This window comes from Columba livia, chromosome 1, assembly GCF_036013475.1.
Source record: "Columba livia isolate bColLiv1 breed racing homer chromosome 1, bColLiv1.pat.W.v2, whole genome shotgun sequence".
Classification (NCBI taxonomy): Eukaryota; Metazoa; Chordata; class Aves; order Columbiformes; family Columbidae; genus Columba; species Columba livia.
The window spans coordinates 52,396,860-52,416,077 of record NC_088602.1 but is presented as its reverse complement, the minus strand read 5'-3'; the positions used below and the strand labels follow the sequence as shown (position 1 = coordinate 52,416,077).

The 19,218-nt window shown below is 38.6% G+C and overlaps 1 long non-coding RNA gene across 1 annotated transcript in view; it reads left to right on the top strand.

The window, feature by feature from the left end:
- Nucleotides 1-17,567, top strand: part of LOC110361086 (uncharacterized) — a 29,678-nt gene extending 12,111 nt beyond the window's left edge. Inside the window, exons 2-4 of the long non-coding RNA XR_002417422.2 lie at nucleotides 7,411-7,467; nucleotides 15,128-15,280; nucleotides 17,467-17,567. This is a non-coding gene — a long non-coding RNA (uncharacterized LOC110361086). The remainder of the gene's footprint in view (nucleotides 1-7,410; nucleotides 7,468-15,127; nucleotides 15,281-17,466) is intronic.
- The last annotated feature ends 1,651 nt before the right edge of the window (nucleotides 17,568-19,218 follow it).

Sequence of the window (19,218 nt, the reverse complement as noted above, 5' to 3'; positions counted from 1 at the left end):
ATTCCTGTAACTGAGCATATGCTATTGCTTGTGAAGTAGCAATTTATAGATCTTTCTAATGGTTTCAGCTGATACAACCTTCGAGGCGAAGCACACAGATTTTATCTGCATAGTGACTTTCACCAAGACAAAACATCCCACAAATTGTATGTATCAACATCTACAGTATCCAGCATTTTCTCAAAATGTCTCTGTGAAAGACACTCAGAATACGAAAACAAGGTACACCATCAAGACTTATTTTAGATGTCCACCTAAGTATGAGATAAACCATTTAGTTGTTGCCTATTTTACCTTTTTAAATATAGAGGCTGTACATAGTATTTTATCTGTGTACACTGTGTTTTATCTTTTATAGATAAAAATTTGGTCTGTAGATCACCTCTGCTATAATTAATTCTCTCAGATACTGAATACCTTACTCAATGGTAGTTTACTTGTGTTGGAAGTTTACAAGATCTTCCTTGAGGAGATATCTTGCCTTCATACACAACAGTTGATGCCTCCAGAGGCTGTACATTGTTGCCCTGCTTCCAGCCTCTTTGTCAATTTCCTAGTCCCTAGTAAGGGATCCCAGCTTCTAGGCTCCCTTCTAATTTTTGACTGTGGGCCCCAGTATCCAAACACTGGATCAATTAAGTGATAATTTGCTCACCTGACTAATGACTATAATCTCCATATCTTTAAGCTCTCTCAGGAATAGGGTTTCTGACTCATTTATGATTTCCCTCTTCTGTTCCTGTGGCTGTTCGACTGCAGAGGAGGCTGCCTCTTGTGATTCTTCCTCATACTCCCTCTCAAGAGGAACCTATTAGTTACTAACAAGTCAACCTCTTCTTCCACTGTTTCTTCTTGACCACAGGACAGTGTTGTAGTTGAGGCTTGAGTCTCTGGTTTAGCCACAGTTCTAATTTCCACGTCCTCAGGTCCAGAGACCCTCTTGCCTATTTGAGGGTGTGGAACACAGACCTGGTAGGTGTAGGTTATGTCCCCACACAGTGCTAGAAACTGCATCTCTTTGGTGTGGGTATGGTTTGACAGGATTACACACCTGTTCAGGCATGAAACCCAAGATCATTGGAGGTGAAAAGCACTCTAAGCACCTCCCTAAATTCTCCTACACACCTTACCACTCATGAATTCGGTGCCTCAGGGCATATCCCTATGTGGCATTCCCAGCTGTTTGGTTAACCTTAGGAAGAGACAAAACCAGACTTAGGAAGCCCATTGATATGAGCGTTGTGGTTATGCAGGGATATTCAAGAAACAGAAGGACGATTGCAACAAGACAGGAAATATGTTCCAGAGGAGAAGAAGGGGAAGGTGCCATGCTTAGTTTCTCCCACTAATTGGCTTCCAGAGGAAAAGAGGAGAAAAGTGCAATTGCTATCTATTTCCACAATTTGGCTTCCCAAGTACTGGGACAGCAGTAATGCAGGCCTAAATAGTAGATCAAGTTAAAGGACACTGTTTTTGTCATAGCTCTCCCAGGCAAAGTGACACACAACAGGACAGAAAAACTGAAACCAGTCTCATTAGAGTCTGATGTACAGCAAGAGAGTGAGCACATCACGGAGCAGATGAAGGAACAAAGGAAACAGTATTGAAAGTAAACAAGTCAACATTGTGACAAGCGACAGCAAAAACTACCTGCCAAGTACCAGATAAACAATTACAAAAACTGTAAATTCAGTCTAGCACATTCCAGTCAAATTTGTCATTATCTAAAACCCCTCAAGACTCACTTTGGCTAGGAAGAGGGGGAAGGAGAAAACACACAAAAAGGAAAAACAAAGCAAAACAAAACACCCCAACCAATTCAAATGTAGTCACTGACCTCCTCCCACAAACAGGTCAATGCAACAGCTGCGTTGGGAAGACTGTCTCCCCAATTTTATTGTTGAACATGATTTTCTATGATATTGAATATTCTTTCGGTCACTTTGGGTTGGCTTTCATGACTGTGTTCACTCCCAGCCTCTTGCTCACCCCCTCTCTGTTGCTCACTGTTGGGACAGAATTAGAAGGGAATAATAACTTTATGTTGTACAAGCACTGTTCAGCAATAACTAAAACGTTGGTGTGTTATTATCACTGTTTTAGTCACAAATCTAAAACAGAGCTCCTTGAAGGCTGCTGGGAAGAAAATTGACTCCATCCCACCTAGATCCTGTACACATAGTGAAACAGCTTGAAGTTTGCTTTGAATCTAGATAAAGAGAGCTTTCATTTATTTGCAAAAACATGTGGAGAGGTATTCTGAGCTACCTATCCAAATACCTCTATAATCAGACAACGTTATTAAAACATTTTTCCTAATATTACCTGATAAGCATGAAGTTTCAGGAGACTTACAAACCTATTTGGGGCTTACAGAATGACTTGACAACCTCTAGGGAGAAAAGATAAATCACCCATTTAGATTCTCTTGTCCTTGAGGCAGCTTGTTTATGTCATCTTGGTTTTCACAGCACTGAGCATAAGTATTGCAATGAAAGCTACATTTCAATCCATGGTTTCACTGTACAACTGAATATATAACGTTATATAGACGACTTTGTATATTTTATGTATAGTTTCATTATATGTACAGACACTTTCAAAAATATTTTAAATTGCCAAAAAAAAGGAAAGGTTATTTTATTAAATGCAAGGCAATGATATTGTTGTGTTTGCTTAGTTTAAGACACTGTCAATTAGCTTTTATGGGTCATAATTGATATGTATATTCTCTTTTTTGACTTGATTGAGAGCTGGTTAGCTTTATTAGAATTGTCCTGTCAACCACAGGACACCACCTCTTTCTGACTTTTAAAATTGGTTATACATTTTTTCTTTATTGAAGCATACCTTTAACTTTGTGGTGAAAGATAAATTAGGTGAGCCCTTTAGCCGCATCTCATCCTAATCTTATGTGAAGAGAGATGCCATGAATTTTTACTTCTACTATTGGTACTGAAATTTACCAGGTATACATATTCTTGTTAAAGCTCAAAGACTCATGGTATAGTATAGGAAGACATCTGCCAGTGTAAATCATAGAATCACAGAATATCTCAAGTTGGAAGGAACTCATAAGTCTAACTTGCTGCTCCTTGCAAGACTACCTAGAACTATATGCTCTTATATGACTAAGAGCATTGATCTAGACGCTCCTTGAACTTTGACAGGCCTAGTGCTGTGACCACTGAACACCCTATCAGTGAAGAACCTTTTCCCTATGTCCAGCTGTCCATTCACACTCAGCGGGGTGAGGGCAGAGTTAAATTTTTGGTATTCTGTTTGGTAACAACAATTGCACAATAGGTAATGAATTTACAAAAAAATTTAGCAGAATTACGGTGAATAGTGGCTTGACAAAAGTTTTTAAATATATCATAAAACTTAACAAGACTTCAACAACAAACCTCACAAAAATATTACCCTTATGTGCCCAGAATACAGTTAGAAATAGAGAAAGAGAGAGAAACGGGAGACAGATTAAGATATCTGAAGAAAGGAAAAATTTCCCCACTCTAAAGGTCAGTCGATGCTGCAGTTGATCCAGTGACCATCTCTGTTGTTGTCTTGGTGGTGAGTGTGATGAAATGTCATAATGCCACGTGCACATAGGTGTCCTAAGTGAAGAGTTTTTATACTTACTTCATTTGCATGCAAGATAGGAGAGGGTGGCTCATCTTCCTCTGCTTGCTCTTCATGTTAATTAAGGAGATTGTTACAAAAATAGGGCAGTGGTCTCGCAAAATTGGTCAGTGGTCTCAAAAGTGCCCAAAAGTGAGCAGTTTTGTCCTCTAGGCATAGCTGGTGGTTCGTTATTTCCCCTAGCTGGTCAGTAATCACTGAATGGCCCTGCCTTGGTTCCATCCCAATAAATCAGGAATGAGAACTAAGGTCTTGGTAGACCTCAAGGAAGTAATACTGTTTTAGCTTTTATCTCAAAAATTTATGTCTTCATTTTGCAAAGACCTTCAGGATCAAACACAAGTTCTGTCTCCACAGCATTCATCTATTACTGCCGGAAGTTACTAAAAACAGCTGGTTAAGGCATAACAAATACCGTTAATGAGACCTTTGTTTTGAAAAGAATAGGGAAGCCTCAAGGCCATCACACCAGTCTAAACTTCCACTACATCAGCATCATTCCACTTCCTCGTATCCTGTTACTGGCCACCAGAGAGGAGATCAGCACCTCCCTGTCCGCTTGAGGAAGTTGTAGGTGCTGAGTTGTAGGGTGATGAGGTCACCCTTCAACCTTCTCCTAGTTAAACGAACTGAGTGACCTCAGCCTGAATCTGAATTGATATAGTAATAATTGTCAAGACTCCATCCTGTCTTTATATTAATATTTGGAAAGATTTGTGACAAGAGACATGCTGCTCTCTAACAGAAGGCAGGTGGGGGTCCCCATGGGGTTACAGCACAGGATCTCACAACCAGGACCCATCCCACCCCACATCCAAGAGCAGAGCAACTGCAAGGCACCAGGGTAGCCCCAGCCCTGGGCATTGGTCATCTCCAGGGGTAGTGCCAGACTGAAGCTGGGCCAGACCACGAGCCTGTGAATGAATCTAGCTTGGGGGGGCCATGGCTGGGCAAAGGAAGGCTGTGGGTAGCCTGAGACTAGACCTGCTGGCAGCACCACTGGAGTAGGAGCTGATGGCTCCAAGACACTGACATGGGGTCCCTGGCTGTGGGTAGGGTGAAGAGACGTCTGGGGGAATGGGCAAGACCAGCCAGACCTGGTGATGCCCTCAGAAACTTTGAGATCCATGTGTGAAGACAGAACTCTGGCAGTATGAAGATGACTGGAGGGCTGCAACGGATGGATACCAGCTCTTTAGGTAAAACAAAGGTGGAATAAGATGAGACAGGTTGCCTTTATATGAAGAGGCAATTCAAATGCATGAAGTTTTGTTGTGGAAAGGTCAACAGGCAGTTTAATAGCTTAGAATTAGAGAATTGTAGTTTCATGTGAGTTGGAAAAGACCTTTTATATAAAGTCCAAAACTGCCAAATCCACCACTAAATCACGTCCCTAGGCACAAAATCTACACATCTTTTAAATACCTTTGGGAATGGTGGCTAAACTGTCACTTCCCTGGGCAGTTTCTTCCAATGCTTGATAAAACTTTTGGTGAATAAGTTTTTCTTAATATCCAATCTAAACCTGTCCTGGCACATCTTGAATCCATTTCCTCTTGTCCTTGTATGGTTTACTTAAGTATGTAGCACAAGTGCAGTAACTAGAAATGGAATGAGAAGAAAGAACAAGAGATAAATATTTGCACTGAATAAAAATAAAAAGGATGGGCTAGAGATGTATTGGAAAATACATGAAAATGTTTTATTGTCATGCAACATTTTGTTCTATGGGAATATATTAAACATAGCCCCAATTTCTATTAATATACTAAGAATGTTTTAAAGACAGTCTTTATTCTAAAGTCTGATTTCATAAAATATATTGGAAAAAAGGTTCTTTTTAGTTGAACTACTTGCTTTTCAATGTATTGGCTATTTAGGTCACTGTTACACCTCAACATTTTTTCACTGAACCATGCCTATTAATCACCAAAATTTTAAACTTAATGATTTTAAGAAATATGTAGATGTCTTACAATGGGTTTCTGTACCATCAGTTGTCCATGGAGCACAGTTTAAGAAGTACTGACCCAAACCCTTACTAATACATTAGTTATCTATGTGACATTGCAGCAAAATCTAAAAGATAGAGAGTTCATACCAGATTTACTGTTGTCTTGAAATGGAAGTGTGTTAAATAAAAGGAAAATCAGATATCATGTCATTTCAGATCTTAATTTTTTTAACTAAGCAATCAATTAAAATTCTGTCTTGCCATATACTACTGACCTTTAGTGAGAATGAAATTACTTTTAAAACTTTTTTTTTTCGTGGATAAAAATTGGATGTATAATTCTTATGTTCATGTCTGAAGCTGAGACATCTTGGAAATCATTTTATGACATTTTAAAACTATTTTTATTCATTTGAAATTAAAAACAAATATTAGGAAACACTAAGGAATGTTCAGTTTACTAGTATGACTGAACATACCACTGAATAGCTGTTATGGCAGCAAAGTAAAAAAAAAACTTTGTTAACTTATGGTAAAAGGTGTTTGATACACAAGGACAGATGGCACTTAAACCACATACAGTGTACATATATCTCATTAATTCAAAAATTACTAAGATAAAGCAGAATAATGTAATATAACCAATAAAATAGAGGCAATTATAGGGCCTGATATATGGTATCCACAAATCTCTACTAAGTAATGACCAAAACCCTTTTGTCTAGTCCTTGACAACCACTGACTTCTGTGGGAAAAAAAAAAAAAAAGAGAAAAAAAAAGAAAAAAAGTCTTTATTTTACAGAAAATTTCAGTTGCTTTTGTCAGGCTAATTAATTCTGTTTGTTGTCTCACCTTCCATTTTATTAAAAAAAAAAAAAAACAAAAATTCAAGGCACTGTCAATTTTGATACTGTGACTCAGTTCAGCAGACTATTGAACTTCAAAGAGAACAAACAAGAATTTTCCAAACTTTTTGGACTTGCCTTCACCTGAATGTAAAGTAAGGAACCCTCCATAGTCAATGAAAAGAAGTACTGTTTCCATAAAACTATTATTTCTCTCCAAATACAAATATCAGAAATAAGCTTAAAGAATCCTTCAAATGGCATTTTATTTCTTTGTGTGGGAAGTCTTGTTCAAGCAAGATGAGTTCTTCAGTCATCTCCTAACTATGAAGGAAATTATCACCTATATATCGATGGATTTTCTTCTCACAATGTTGCACGTGCTCTCTACCCATCCATGTTAACCTATGTCATACCACATCCATTACCATTTGAAACATAAAAGAATGAGGAATAGATGTGAACTCTTCATGCCCAGCTCTCCGTATATCTGTAATATTTTCATTTTGTAGGGAGCACTAACTTATCCTTAATTGTTATGTTGCAGTCACACCTGTTCCCATTATATCTTTTTAAACACAATTCTCTGTTCTGCTGTTTATTTAAGAAAAAAAAAAAAAAGGATTGGTAAATATTGCCTAGGGATTCAGATTCACAAATTGCTGCAAGTGAGCTGAGTGACGGTATCAATTTAGTGTGTTCCTTAATTTCAATGCAAATGTGAGGTAAATAAACATATTTTAAAGATCACTTACAACTTTCTTTCTAAAGGCTTAATTTTGAGAGGAAGAGAAAAAAACAACTCTAAGAGGGAAAATGAAGCACTGCCAAAATTATGTTTTTTTACTTTTTCAGCACATATGAATATTTTATTGATGTTTATAATAAGTAACAAAAACATAATTTCAAACCTTTCACTGTTGTGTGTTGGTTTCTGTTTTATTTTGTTTTGTTCTGTTCTTTAAATAGAGCTCTTAGGAATCCCTGCAAGTGCAAAAAAAACTGTCAGACCTGAGAGAGCCAGCTGTAAGTATTTTAATTCCTCAAAGAAATATTTTTATAAGACTTCAACTTACAAAAATACAACATAATCAGTAGCACTTCTTTAATAGTGGAAGCTGATATGCACACATGTCAATGCGCACATTTTTTAATGGGAAAAAAGTGGTTTTTTTTCCTGCAGGTTTAGAAACCAATTACACAAGACATTTTTAAAAATTCATGCCCCACGTGTTAATATAAATTTTCTGTTGTTCTTTCCATATGATTGAACTATCTCATCACAGTATCACACAGTATCACAGTATGTTTGGGATTGGAAGGGACCTCAAAAGATCGTCTAGTCCAATCCCCCTGCTGGAGCAGGAACACCTAGGTGAGGTCGCACAGGAACAAGTCCGGGCGGGTTTTGAATGTCTCCAGAGAAGGAGACTCCACAACCTCCCTGGGTAGCCTGTTCCAATGCTCTGTCACTCTCACTGAGAAGAAGTTTCTTCTCAAATTTAAGCGGAACCTCTTGTGTTCCAGCTTGATCCCATTACCCCTTGTCCTATCATTGTTTGCCACCGAGAAGAGCCTGGCTCCATCCTCATGGCACTCACCCTTTACATATTTATAAACATTGATAAGGTCCCCCCTTAGTCTCCTCTTCTCCAAACTAAAGAGACCCAGCTCCCTGAGCCTTTCTTCATTAGGGAGGTGCTCCACTCCCTTAATCATCTTCGTTGCCCTATGCTGGACCCTCTCCAGCAGTTCCCTGTCCTTCTGGATCTGAGGGGCCCAGAACTAGACACAATATTCCAGATGTGGTCTCACCAGGGCGGAGTAGAGGGGAAGGAGGACCTCTCTCGATCTACTAACCACCCCACTTCTAATACACCCCAGGATGCCATTGGCCTTCGTGGCCACAAGGGCACAGTGCTGGCTCATGGTCATCCTGTTGTCCAGCAGGACCCCTAGGTCCCTTTCCCCTACACTGCTCTCTAATATGTAATTTCCCAACCTATACTGGAACCTGGGGTTGTTCCTGCCGAGATGCAGGACTCTGCACTTGCCCTTGTTAAATTTCTTTAGGTTATTCCCCTCCCAACTCTCCAGACTGTCCAGGTCCCTCTGGATGGCAGCACAGCCTTCTGGTGTGTCAGCCACCCCTCCCAGCTTAGTGTCATCAGCAAACTTGCTCATAGTACACTCTATTCCCTCGTCTAAATCGTTAATGAAGATATTGAATAATATTGGCCCCAGTACTGACCCCTGAGGCACTCCACTAGATACTGGCCTCCAACTAGACTCCGCACCATTGACTACCACTCTCTGGCTTCTCTCCTTAAGCCAGTTTGCAACCCACCTCACTACTCTGTTGTCTAGACCACACCTCCTCAACTTAGATGTGAGGATGCTGTGGGAGACTGTGTCAAAGGCTTTACTGAAGTCAAGGTAGACCACATCCACCGCTCTGCCATCATCCATCCATCTTGTTACATTCTCATAAAAGGCTATGATTTTGGTCAAGCATGACCTACCCTTGGTGAAGCCATGCTGACTGCCCCTAATAACCTTCTTATCCTTGATATGCCTTGAGATGGCACCAAGGATAAGCTGTTCCATTACTTTCCCAGGGACAGAGGTGAGGCTGACCGGTCTATAATTACCTGGGTCCTCCTTCTTGCCCTTCTTGAAGACTGGAGTGACATTTGCTTTCCTCCAGTCCTCGGGCACCTCCCCCGTTTCCCAAGACTTGGCAAAGATGCTGGAGAGCAGTCCAGCAATGACTTCAGCCAGCTCCCTCAGCACCCGCGGATGCATCCCATCTGGACCCATGGAGTTATGGATGTCCAGACTATTTAATTGCTCCCTAACCCAGTCCTCATTGACTAAAGTAAACTCCTCCATTGACCTGGCTTCATCCGGGGTCTCAGGGGTACAGGGCTCCCCAGGACAGCCTCCGACAGAGTAGACAGAGACAAAGAAGGCATTCAGGAATTCTGCCTTCTCTGTATCTTCTGCCACCAGAGCACCCACCCCATCCATCAGTGGGCCTACATTGCCTCTGGTATTAGTTTTATCTGCTATGTATTTGAAAAAGTTCTTTTTGCTGTCCTTGACCCCTCTCGCCAGCTGTAATTCTAAGGAGGCCTTGGCTATCCTAGCTGCCTTCCTACATCCTCTAACAGCAGCCTTATATTCTTCCCAAGTGGCCAGCCCCTGCTTCCACGACCTGTAAAGTCTCCTCTTCTGCTTGAGCATACCCAACAGATCCCTATTTAACCACGCAGGCCTCCTGGCTCCCTTCCTTGACTTCCTTCGTGGGGGGATGCTCTGATCCTGAGCGTGGAAGAAGCAATCTCTGAATGCAATCCAGCTATATTGGGCCCCTTTTCCTTCAAGCAGTCTTGCCCATGGGATTTTCCCCCAGCAATTGCTTGAAAAGGCCAAAGTTAGCCCTGCTAAAGTCCAGGGTTGCAATTCTACTTGCTATTCTGTTCCTGCCACACAAGATGCTGAACTCCACCATCTCGTGGTCACTGCAACCCAGGCAGCCCTCAACCTTTACTGCTTCAACCAGACCCTTCTTGTTAGTGAGGATGAGGTCCATCAGTGCACCTCTCCTAGTCGGCTCCTCCACCATCTGCATGAGGAAGTTATCATCAATGCACTGGAGGAACCTCCTGGACTGTGGCTGGCTGGCTGAATGGTCCTTCCAGCAAACATCAGGGAAGTTAAAATCCCCCACAACAACCAGGGCCTGTGACTGTGAGGCCACTCTCAACTGCCCATAGAAGGCCTCATCAACTTCCTCAGCCTGATCTGGTGGCCTGTAACAGACGCCCACAACAGTGTCACCCCTGCCAGCCTGCCCCTTAATTCTGACCTATACATTCTCAACTCGCTTGTCATCCGCCCCTGGGCAGAATTTAGTACATTGTAGTTGCTCTCTCACACAGAGAGCAACTCCACCACCACGCCTGGCTGGCCTGTCTTTCCTGAAAAGGGCATAGCCATCCATGACCACATTCCAGTCATGTGAACTGTCCCACCATGTTTCCGTAATTGCCACCAGATCATAATCTCCCGACCAAACACAGGATTCTAAGTCCTCCTGCTTATTCCCCATGCTGTGCGCATTGGTGTACAGGCATTTCAGGGAGCGAGCAGAGCACACCAATTTTTCCCTAGGGGCATAGGAGGCCACCCAGTCCTCATCAGTTTTAGAATGCTGCTCCACCTGGACAAGCCCAGCTACAGCCCCATCCCCCTTCGAGCCTAGTTTTAAGTTCTCCAGATGAGCCCAGATAATTCCTGCCCCAGCATCCTTTTGCCCCTGCGGGATAAACCTTTCCCGCATGACACTGTCTGGACTGGTGTCTTATAAAACCAATCATTACCAAAAAATCCAAAGCCCTGCCTGTAGCACCAGTCTTGGAGCCAACCATTAAGAGACTGAATTTTCCTATTCCATCCCAAATTGTCACTAGAAGACGGAAGGAGTGAAGAGAAGATCACTTGAGCCCCTGAGTCTTTCACCATCCTTCCCAAGACCTTGAAATCATTCTTCATTCCCCTCAGACTAAGGGAAGCAGCTTCCTCTCCATCTGTCTGGAAGACCAGCAGCGGGTAGTAGTCTGTTGGCTGCACCAGTTTGGGGAGCTCTCTAGCAATATCCGGGCTCCAGGTAGACTACAAACTTCCCTAAGATGAGGGTCAACTCTGCATATTGGGCCCTCTGTTCCTTTCAGAAGGGAATTTCCTATTACAATCACCCTTCTTTCTTTATTATCAGAGGCAGTCTTAAGTTGTGAAGTCAACCGCCTCTTCCTATGTGATCTTGTAGGCAGGTTTGGCACCACCTCCTCACCTACATCTTCTTCAAGATCCAGGGCCTCAAACCTATTACGGAGGGGCACCTGGGGAGACAAAGCAGGCAGGGAGGGGGGCTGCCCGTGACGCTGAACCGGAATACACTTCCAACCCTCGTCGTCTTTTAGGTCCCCTACCTAAAGTGGTATCTTCACTTTTTGTCCTACTCTTAGTCAAGTGAAATTTTCATAGCGCTACAGCATCAAAAAATCTTACACTTTTTAAGTAAAAAGTGTATCACATAATTTAGTAAAAAGTTTTCAATATTTTTAAAAATATTTCTGTAACTTTTCATGACCTGTTCTTATCATCCCAGTTTTATTAGTCACATGTATGAAGATATAACAGATTTTCATGATATCAAGATAATAATTTTCTTTTCCAGTGAAATATACATACAGAAAATGTATTATAACAAAATTGGTTTGGTGTCAGCAGCTAATTAAATCACTGAATCATCCTATGGTCGAAGGTCAATTATAATTCTCAGAAATAAATAATTATGACAGGATATTTATAATTCCTGTTCTGGTAATCATAACACCTCTCATAAATATAAGAATTTGTTTTTATCATCTCTGTATAAGGAAATGACAAACATTCAGGTCCTGAAACTGAAAAACAGGCTTTAATTGAGTGTTTCCTTTTCTTGTTATATGTTGCAATTTGTATTGATTGGAATTTATATATTTTATAGGTTTTCATCTGACAGGTTACTTAAAATATGTAGCTCCAGCTGAAAGGAAAAAGTTGTCAGTATATAAAGTATTACTGATAATCAAATATCATTTAAGTCAATAAAGATCTTTAAGGGTGATTGTGAGGAAAAAAAGCTAAAAGCTATTCAAGAGAAAAAAGATATTATGTTGAAGGAATAGTATAAAAATTGCCTGTTGTTATTTGAAAGTCTGGCCTGTTTGCACAATCCCTGATAACCCTACTGTTTCATACAGCAGGAGAACAGCAGGGACTTTTCAGCCTCTTTTGACTAGCTGTTCATTGTAAAAGAGTGAGGTAGTTCTCAGGCTGAGCTATCTGATGGATAACTTACTGCAGCATGTGAGATTTAGATTTCTCTGTTTCTCCTTGGCAGAGAATAATAATGTATAAGGCAGGAAGATGAAAAGTCATGAAAATTTACTAGCCCAGGGATAAAATCTGTTCATTGTTCTTTCTTTATGGAAGCAGAGGATAAGTCAAGGAAACAAAACAAATCCAAAAAACAAAACAAAACTGCACCTAACAGCAGTTATGCATTTGATCATCAATACGTCTGAATTACAAAAATTCTCTGGTCTTACCTTCTTGGTTACAAAAGTATTTTCTTCTCTTCCTGCACTTATCAAACCGATCGTGTTATTTGAGGTGAAGGTAATTAATCTTCAGGTTCTTTCCCAAAGGGCAGGCTTAATGGCTTAGGTAAAATAAATGTATTAACATAACACATGGGAAAAAATAATTACAAATCCAAATGGATCAGTTGATTGTACAAACACACACATGTTGTACCTATTTTCATTCAGTGAAATGACCGTGCAAGGAGAAAAATACATTTTTTCATCATTATAGAGAATGAATTGGTCAAAATAAGATCACTAAGAAAAGAAAAAAGGACATGGAGCAAGAAAACAAAGACATATTGGTTAGGATGCTAACCAGGGCCTTGGCACATCTGATTTTAACTCTTCTGATAGCCCCAGCCTATCTAGTGCCCTGTGACACTAGAAAGGGCTAAATTCAAAATGATATTTTTGGTCAGATCTTTTAGGAAAGACTTTATTTTAGGCAACCTGGGTTTAACATAAAACAATATTTCAGTGCATTGAGTGCAACTTGGGTGTAACAAGTACATAAAGTCAAGAAGACACCAATATTAAAAAGCCCTGTCTTAAAGTATTTTTATAACTTAAGAAAAGGAAAAGAAAGTTAATTAGATATCACTGCAAGAGTCCATGGGTTAATTTACAGGTTATCTAGTAAGATAATCCTTTGTTAAAAAACATATTTTCTAAACTCTCGTCTCTGAGAGAGACAGATGTTAAGGTTTAATAAAATTTCATTATTACTTCTGTGACCATCCTTTCAGATTCCTTCCCAGCATGGTGACAGAAAAATTAGTCTGGATTCACATTTAAAATAGAATATTTAGTTAACCTAAGCAAACTGGACATACGCAAATCCATGTTCCCATACGAGAAGCACTCATGAGTGCTGAGGAAGTTGGCTGATGTCTTTTCAAGGACACTCTCAATGATTTTAATCAATCATGGTGATTTGGAGAAGTGCCAGAAGACTGAAGGAAGTCAAATGTCTCTCCCATCTTCAAGAAGGAAACGGAGGACCCAGACAAATATAGGTCAGTCGATCTCACTAGATACCTAGGAAGCAGACGAAGCAGCTAATCCTGGAAAACAATTTTCAGGCCTATGAATGACAAGAAAAATCATCAGGAGTAGTCAGCATGTACACACCAAGGGGAAGTCACGCTTTACCAATTTGAGAAATATCTGGCCTGGTAGATGAGAAGTAGGCAGTGAACATTGTCTATCCAGACTGCACTAAGGCTGTCTGGACATAGTCCTGGGCAAACAATTCTAGGTGACACTGCTTGAGCAGGCAGATTGCACCAGCTGACCTCGAGGTGCCTCCATAACTCAATGATTCTGTGATTCTATGAACCTCGAACATGAAAACACGGAATAGCTTCCATGTTAAGTTGAATCACAACTAAAATCTTTCCATGTAAAGACTTATATGTAAATAGTTCTATAAATATACACCTTTTGGAAAACCATCTCAAAATATTTACTTAATTAGAATAACAAATACTGATTTGAATGTGCTCACTGCAATAAGCACAGTTATAATTAATCTGTAATTTTCTATTCTCACTGTGTTCAATAGTTTTAACAATGTAATATGGTATTAACTTCCATGAACATTTAAAATGTCTTAATACTTTCTAAATTAAAAACAAAGAATGAAAAAAAAAAATCTCTAGTTTATAAACTAGTTACCCTCAGGTAACTTGAAAGACTCCAACAGAAATTTTGTTGTTGAGTTGAAACATGCCACACTATGACTAATTGTCCTTGTCTCCTTTGAGAAAGTTCAAAATCTTGAACATAGTGACACAATAAAGTAAGGGAATGGCAATTCACAGTAAATCAGTAAATATTTTTAAATTTTATATCCCATAAAATTAGACAAAGATCTCATGTCTTTACTTGAGGAAAGCAGCTTTAGTATCCTTAGAGATAAGGCCCATACAACTTAACAAAAACAAGAAAGAAAACAATGTAGAAGTTAGATAACTCTCAACGCAATCATTTCAATAGAATGTATTTTTCTCCAAACTGAGTAGCTATGACATTCAATTCCTTGACAAGAGAAAAAAATCTGACTTCCTTCTAATTTTTAATATTAATTGTGACAAGCCGTACTATTAACAGCTGTTTGCCCGAGTCACCAGATGACAACATTGCACTTAGTGAATGACTGTGATTGTTCAAATATTCATTTTTAAATAGACATCATGACTAAACGTTTTCAAACTGAGAAATACTTTTGTATGTGTTATTGCCACTCTAGGCCAGGCAGTTGCCTTGAATCAAAGTTGGTAACATTCTGTTAAGTGGACACCTGTGCAGTTCAATACTAAATTTTGCTTTATTTAAAGATGCAGGTATCATGAAAAATCTCTGTACAGATGGAAGGGAGCTAGTGAATCAATACATTCAGAACTCCAATAAATAAGACACAAGCATCAAGTAAAATCAGTTCCAATGATTAATTTTTTTTTTTTTTTTTTTTTTTTTTTTTTTTCCAGAAAACAGCTGCAAGCATCCTCACTTTAAACTGTGACACCTGAGTGGAAATTAATTTGGAAGTCACCATAATAGCTTGATGAAGTTGGGCAGATTAGTCCTACCAGCTGTTTCATCTCATTCTAATACAAATTTTCTGGAATTCAATTAAAGGGGTAAAGGCTTTGTCCGTATACTGCAAGTTGCAAGAATAGGATATGATGAAAAGACCATATTTATTCCTTGGTCTTGTTTGTTTATTCATGTTTTTCCCCATACATGATAATGTCACATATATCCTGTTTCCCCTAAAATAAGACCTACCCCAAAAATAAACCCTAGCATGATTTTTCAGGATTTTTAATGATTCTTTTAATATAAGCCCTACACCAAAAATAAGCCCTAGTTACAGTTTATAAAAAAGTCAATTTAAATAAAGTCCAGGCAGCTATACATGAAGAAAAATAATAAGGTTTGCAGCAAAAATTAATATCAGATCCTGTCTTATTTGGGGGGAAACAGGGTATATGTTTTAAGTTAAATAACAAACTCAAATGCCAGTATTTCTCACCGAAAGTCACAGAAGCTTTTCTTCTGAAAGATCTTTCATTAGAAGCTAACTTTTGTTGATTTTCCACCCCCCCTCAGTAGATACTGCCTCACCATATGGCAGCAGGCTTTTAACTAATAAGTTGGCACTTAGAGAAGAAAGGGAAGAATATTGTTTATGGTTAACTTTAAATCACAGGTGCAGTTCCAGATAAAAGGATTGTGTTCAAGTGCCAGCAAGGCACGGCACATTTAATTATATTACTTGCCATCTCAATGAAACAAACAAGGACTGATTATTCAGTTTTGACACAATTTAAACTATGTTATTTTCCCTCATGTCCATGAAACTTCTTTAGTATCAAAGTGATGAAAGCTTATTAAGCTTCACTAAAAAACTCCAGGAAATGCTTTATCATGATATGTCAAGGTCTGGGTGTCTCAGGAAAAGGTATTTTATCAAAGCATTTAGATGAAACTGCTTTTGAAAAGCTTGTTGGCATGGAAGTAACCTGTTGTTTGCTTCAGTTGGTGATTCTGCCTATGTCAGGGAATTAGAAGAGGTAGAATTACTCTGTGGTTGTGAGTATTACTTCTAAATGCCACCTCAGTATGGGAAGGACAGGCTGGCACAGAAGGTCAGGCTAAGATGAAGAGACTACCAGCTAAGTTAATTTTCAGAGGTGCTCACCTGAAGCTCTGCATCAGTCTTTAGACTGGGACATATATCTAATTGTGCCAATTGAATGACAAGTTAGACAAGTTAATCAGAACATTCTCTGAGGGTTACTTTGCATACAAGTAAATTTATACTATAAAATACTTCTGAAAACATGAGTGGATAAGATTTTGATAAAAAAATAGAGTAAGATTGCAGAAAGAGTGGAATTCAGCTCCAGATTTTATACCCCTAAATTAAGGTGTCTAGATGTGGTCTCTGTTGTTTATGAGTTTCAGCTACTAGAGTACTCAAAGAAAAGCAAAACCACAATTCTTTGGACTCATCATAAAGATTTCATGCCTCTTGAGGCACCTTAGGGTAAACCACTTGTCTTTAAACTGGTGATCCAGAAAGACGCTTGTGTCCCTTAGGATCTGTATTAGGCTCTTTAGCCTTAGGAGGGTGCTTTATATACATAGCCACTAGGTATATTTTTAAGCAGTTATGTTTGACCCCTATTCAATATGCTTGAATGGAATCTGAAGATCTAAATTGTCAAAAAAAAAAAAAAAAAAAAAAAGGATATTAAAAGTTCTTCTTTAGTAGCAATCTTGATATGTTGCTATAAAAGCCTCACTTTGGAAAACTTAACAGGTCAGTGTTGGAAATATAAATCCAAGTCATAGCCAGTGTATTACTTTATCCCTTTTTTTGTTTGGTGTCCTCACAACATGATATATTAATCATCTTCTATTTGTGGACATGACATCTAATTAAAATGTTCCCAAACTGCCCCCTTGCCACTCCTTCACAAAATAAATCTATGGTGGATGATAACATACATAAAAGTAATTATGTTGAAAATTTATTTGTTGAGTAATCTCTTTTCTCTCCTCCGCATTACTACCAGAAGACTTCAATTTTATATTTGAAATAGTGGAGTGTTTTATAGTTCTTTCTTTTTATTGCTATAAAAGCAAGTTTAACAGCTTTGATATTTCCTAGAAACACAAATAGAATATTTGTAAAGACAAGTGTACATACACAAATAACAGTACTGGCTCTGCACTGCAACATCTATGTTACAATGTTTACTGCCAAATGTTATGTTTTTCCACCTGGAAACAATGTTGTCATTTGTGAATTTTCCAGGGTAAAGAGTTTGTATGCTCTTGAAAAGAAGATAGCCACTTCAGCGGCTGCATAAAGAAGCCTCTACAGTTTGGTAAAATAAAATCAATTTGTTACCTGAAGGAAGCAGAATCAGCATCTTCTTTATTGTCTTTTTAGGCTGAATAATGGAGCAATGACTCATGCTCAAGCTATAACACTGGTTTCACAGAGATATATTGGTATAAAAGCTAGAGCAATGGAAGTGAATCCAGACTATGTTTAAAAATATCTTGCAATCATCAATTTATTAGACCCTATTAACAAAGCTGAATAAATAAGTGCTTAGCTTAACTTAAAGCTTGCTGTCTATCTAATCCAGTGAGACCTTGCTTTTTACCATAAACAAGCATATCAGGGAGGTTAAATGGAAAGTTATGAATATTTATATGAATATCTATGTAGATTTTGATTTTTCAGGCTAATTAAAAATGGATTCACAATGAGCATTTGGAAACATTTGTTTTCCCTGCATCCTGCAGAGGAATTTGTCTGTAACCTCCTGTGTCTTATTTTTCCTTGAGAACAAGAGATCTACCTATTAAAAAAATTCAGGAATTTCCATACAGAAGTAAAACTGAAAATGGTATCACTTTATTGCATCTGCAAAAAAATGTTTTTCCTGGTTTTTTAAATCCTTCCAAGACACTTTTCACAGAAGATTTCCAAAAACACCCCTCAGAGAAAGAAAGACAAGACAAAAAATCTTAATTAATATCAAATATTTTTTCTTTCCTAGATTTGTATTTCCAAAAGTATAATGTTTCTTCCTTAATTTTCTCAGAAAGGATTACATACACTCAGAGAAACACAAATAGTCAGTAGTGATTCTAAGTGGAAAACTACTGCACATCGAAGAGTTAGTAATCCACCAAGGAAGGACGTTCAGGCCTGTGCTGTGTTGTGAATAGCACTTCATCTGTGTTGTGCTGAATGTATTCCTTTGCCTCTGGATAAACTTAACCAGGTACTCGTAACAGATAGACTTGTAGGCAGCTACCACTTACCAATGGCATTGCACCACCTGCATGTCCTTCTCTTTATGTTAAAGTAAAGCAGCATGTTGCCATTTGAACATCTTGTGCTTGACACTAGAAATGATGAATAGAGTTGCTTTCTTCTAAGACAGTGCTATCAAAACTCTTAAGATGAAGAAGCCAGAGAACCTTTTCATGGACAAGACCTTTACTATGGTCTTTGCCTGAATTGGAGCTCCATCCAATGCAGCACAATGCATAAGTTTATGGAAGGCATGTACATTTACCTATACTCTTATTTGGTTTTCATGTTAGCTGTGTTATGGTGTTTGAGTACCTATTTTTTAAATTGGTACTATCAGAAACACTTGCTCAGGTGTGTTACATCATCTATTTCAGATCTAGATCAATGATTTAGTAGTTCATAGACCTTTATTTAGGATATTCTTATGGATAATTTTTAGTGGATTTACAGTTGGTTTAATTCCTTAAAGTTTGGCATTAAGTATTCATTTCCAAGGTAAATATGTCAGAAAAGATGAATGACTCTGAAAGCATGCAACTTAACACAATACCAACATTTTCTTTTGTCTTGAAACACTTCTGAAAAATAGATCATTAGCTTCACATCCAGACACCAAAAAGTATCTCAACATTTATCAATGCTAAGAGCTTTCAAGTTCCTTTTTTTTTAATGTATATTTTACTTATATAAGGAGGAAAAAAATAAATAAATAAATTGTTGTTGTGTTGATTT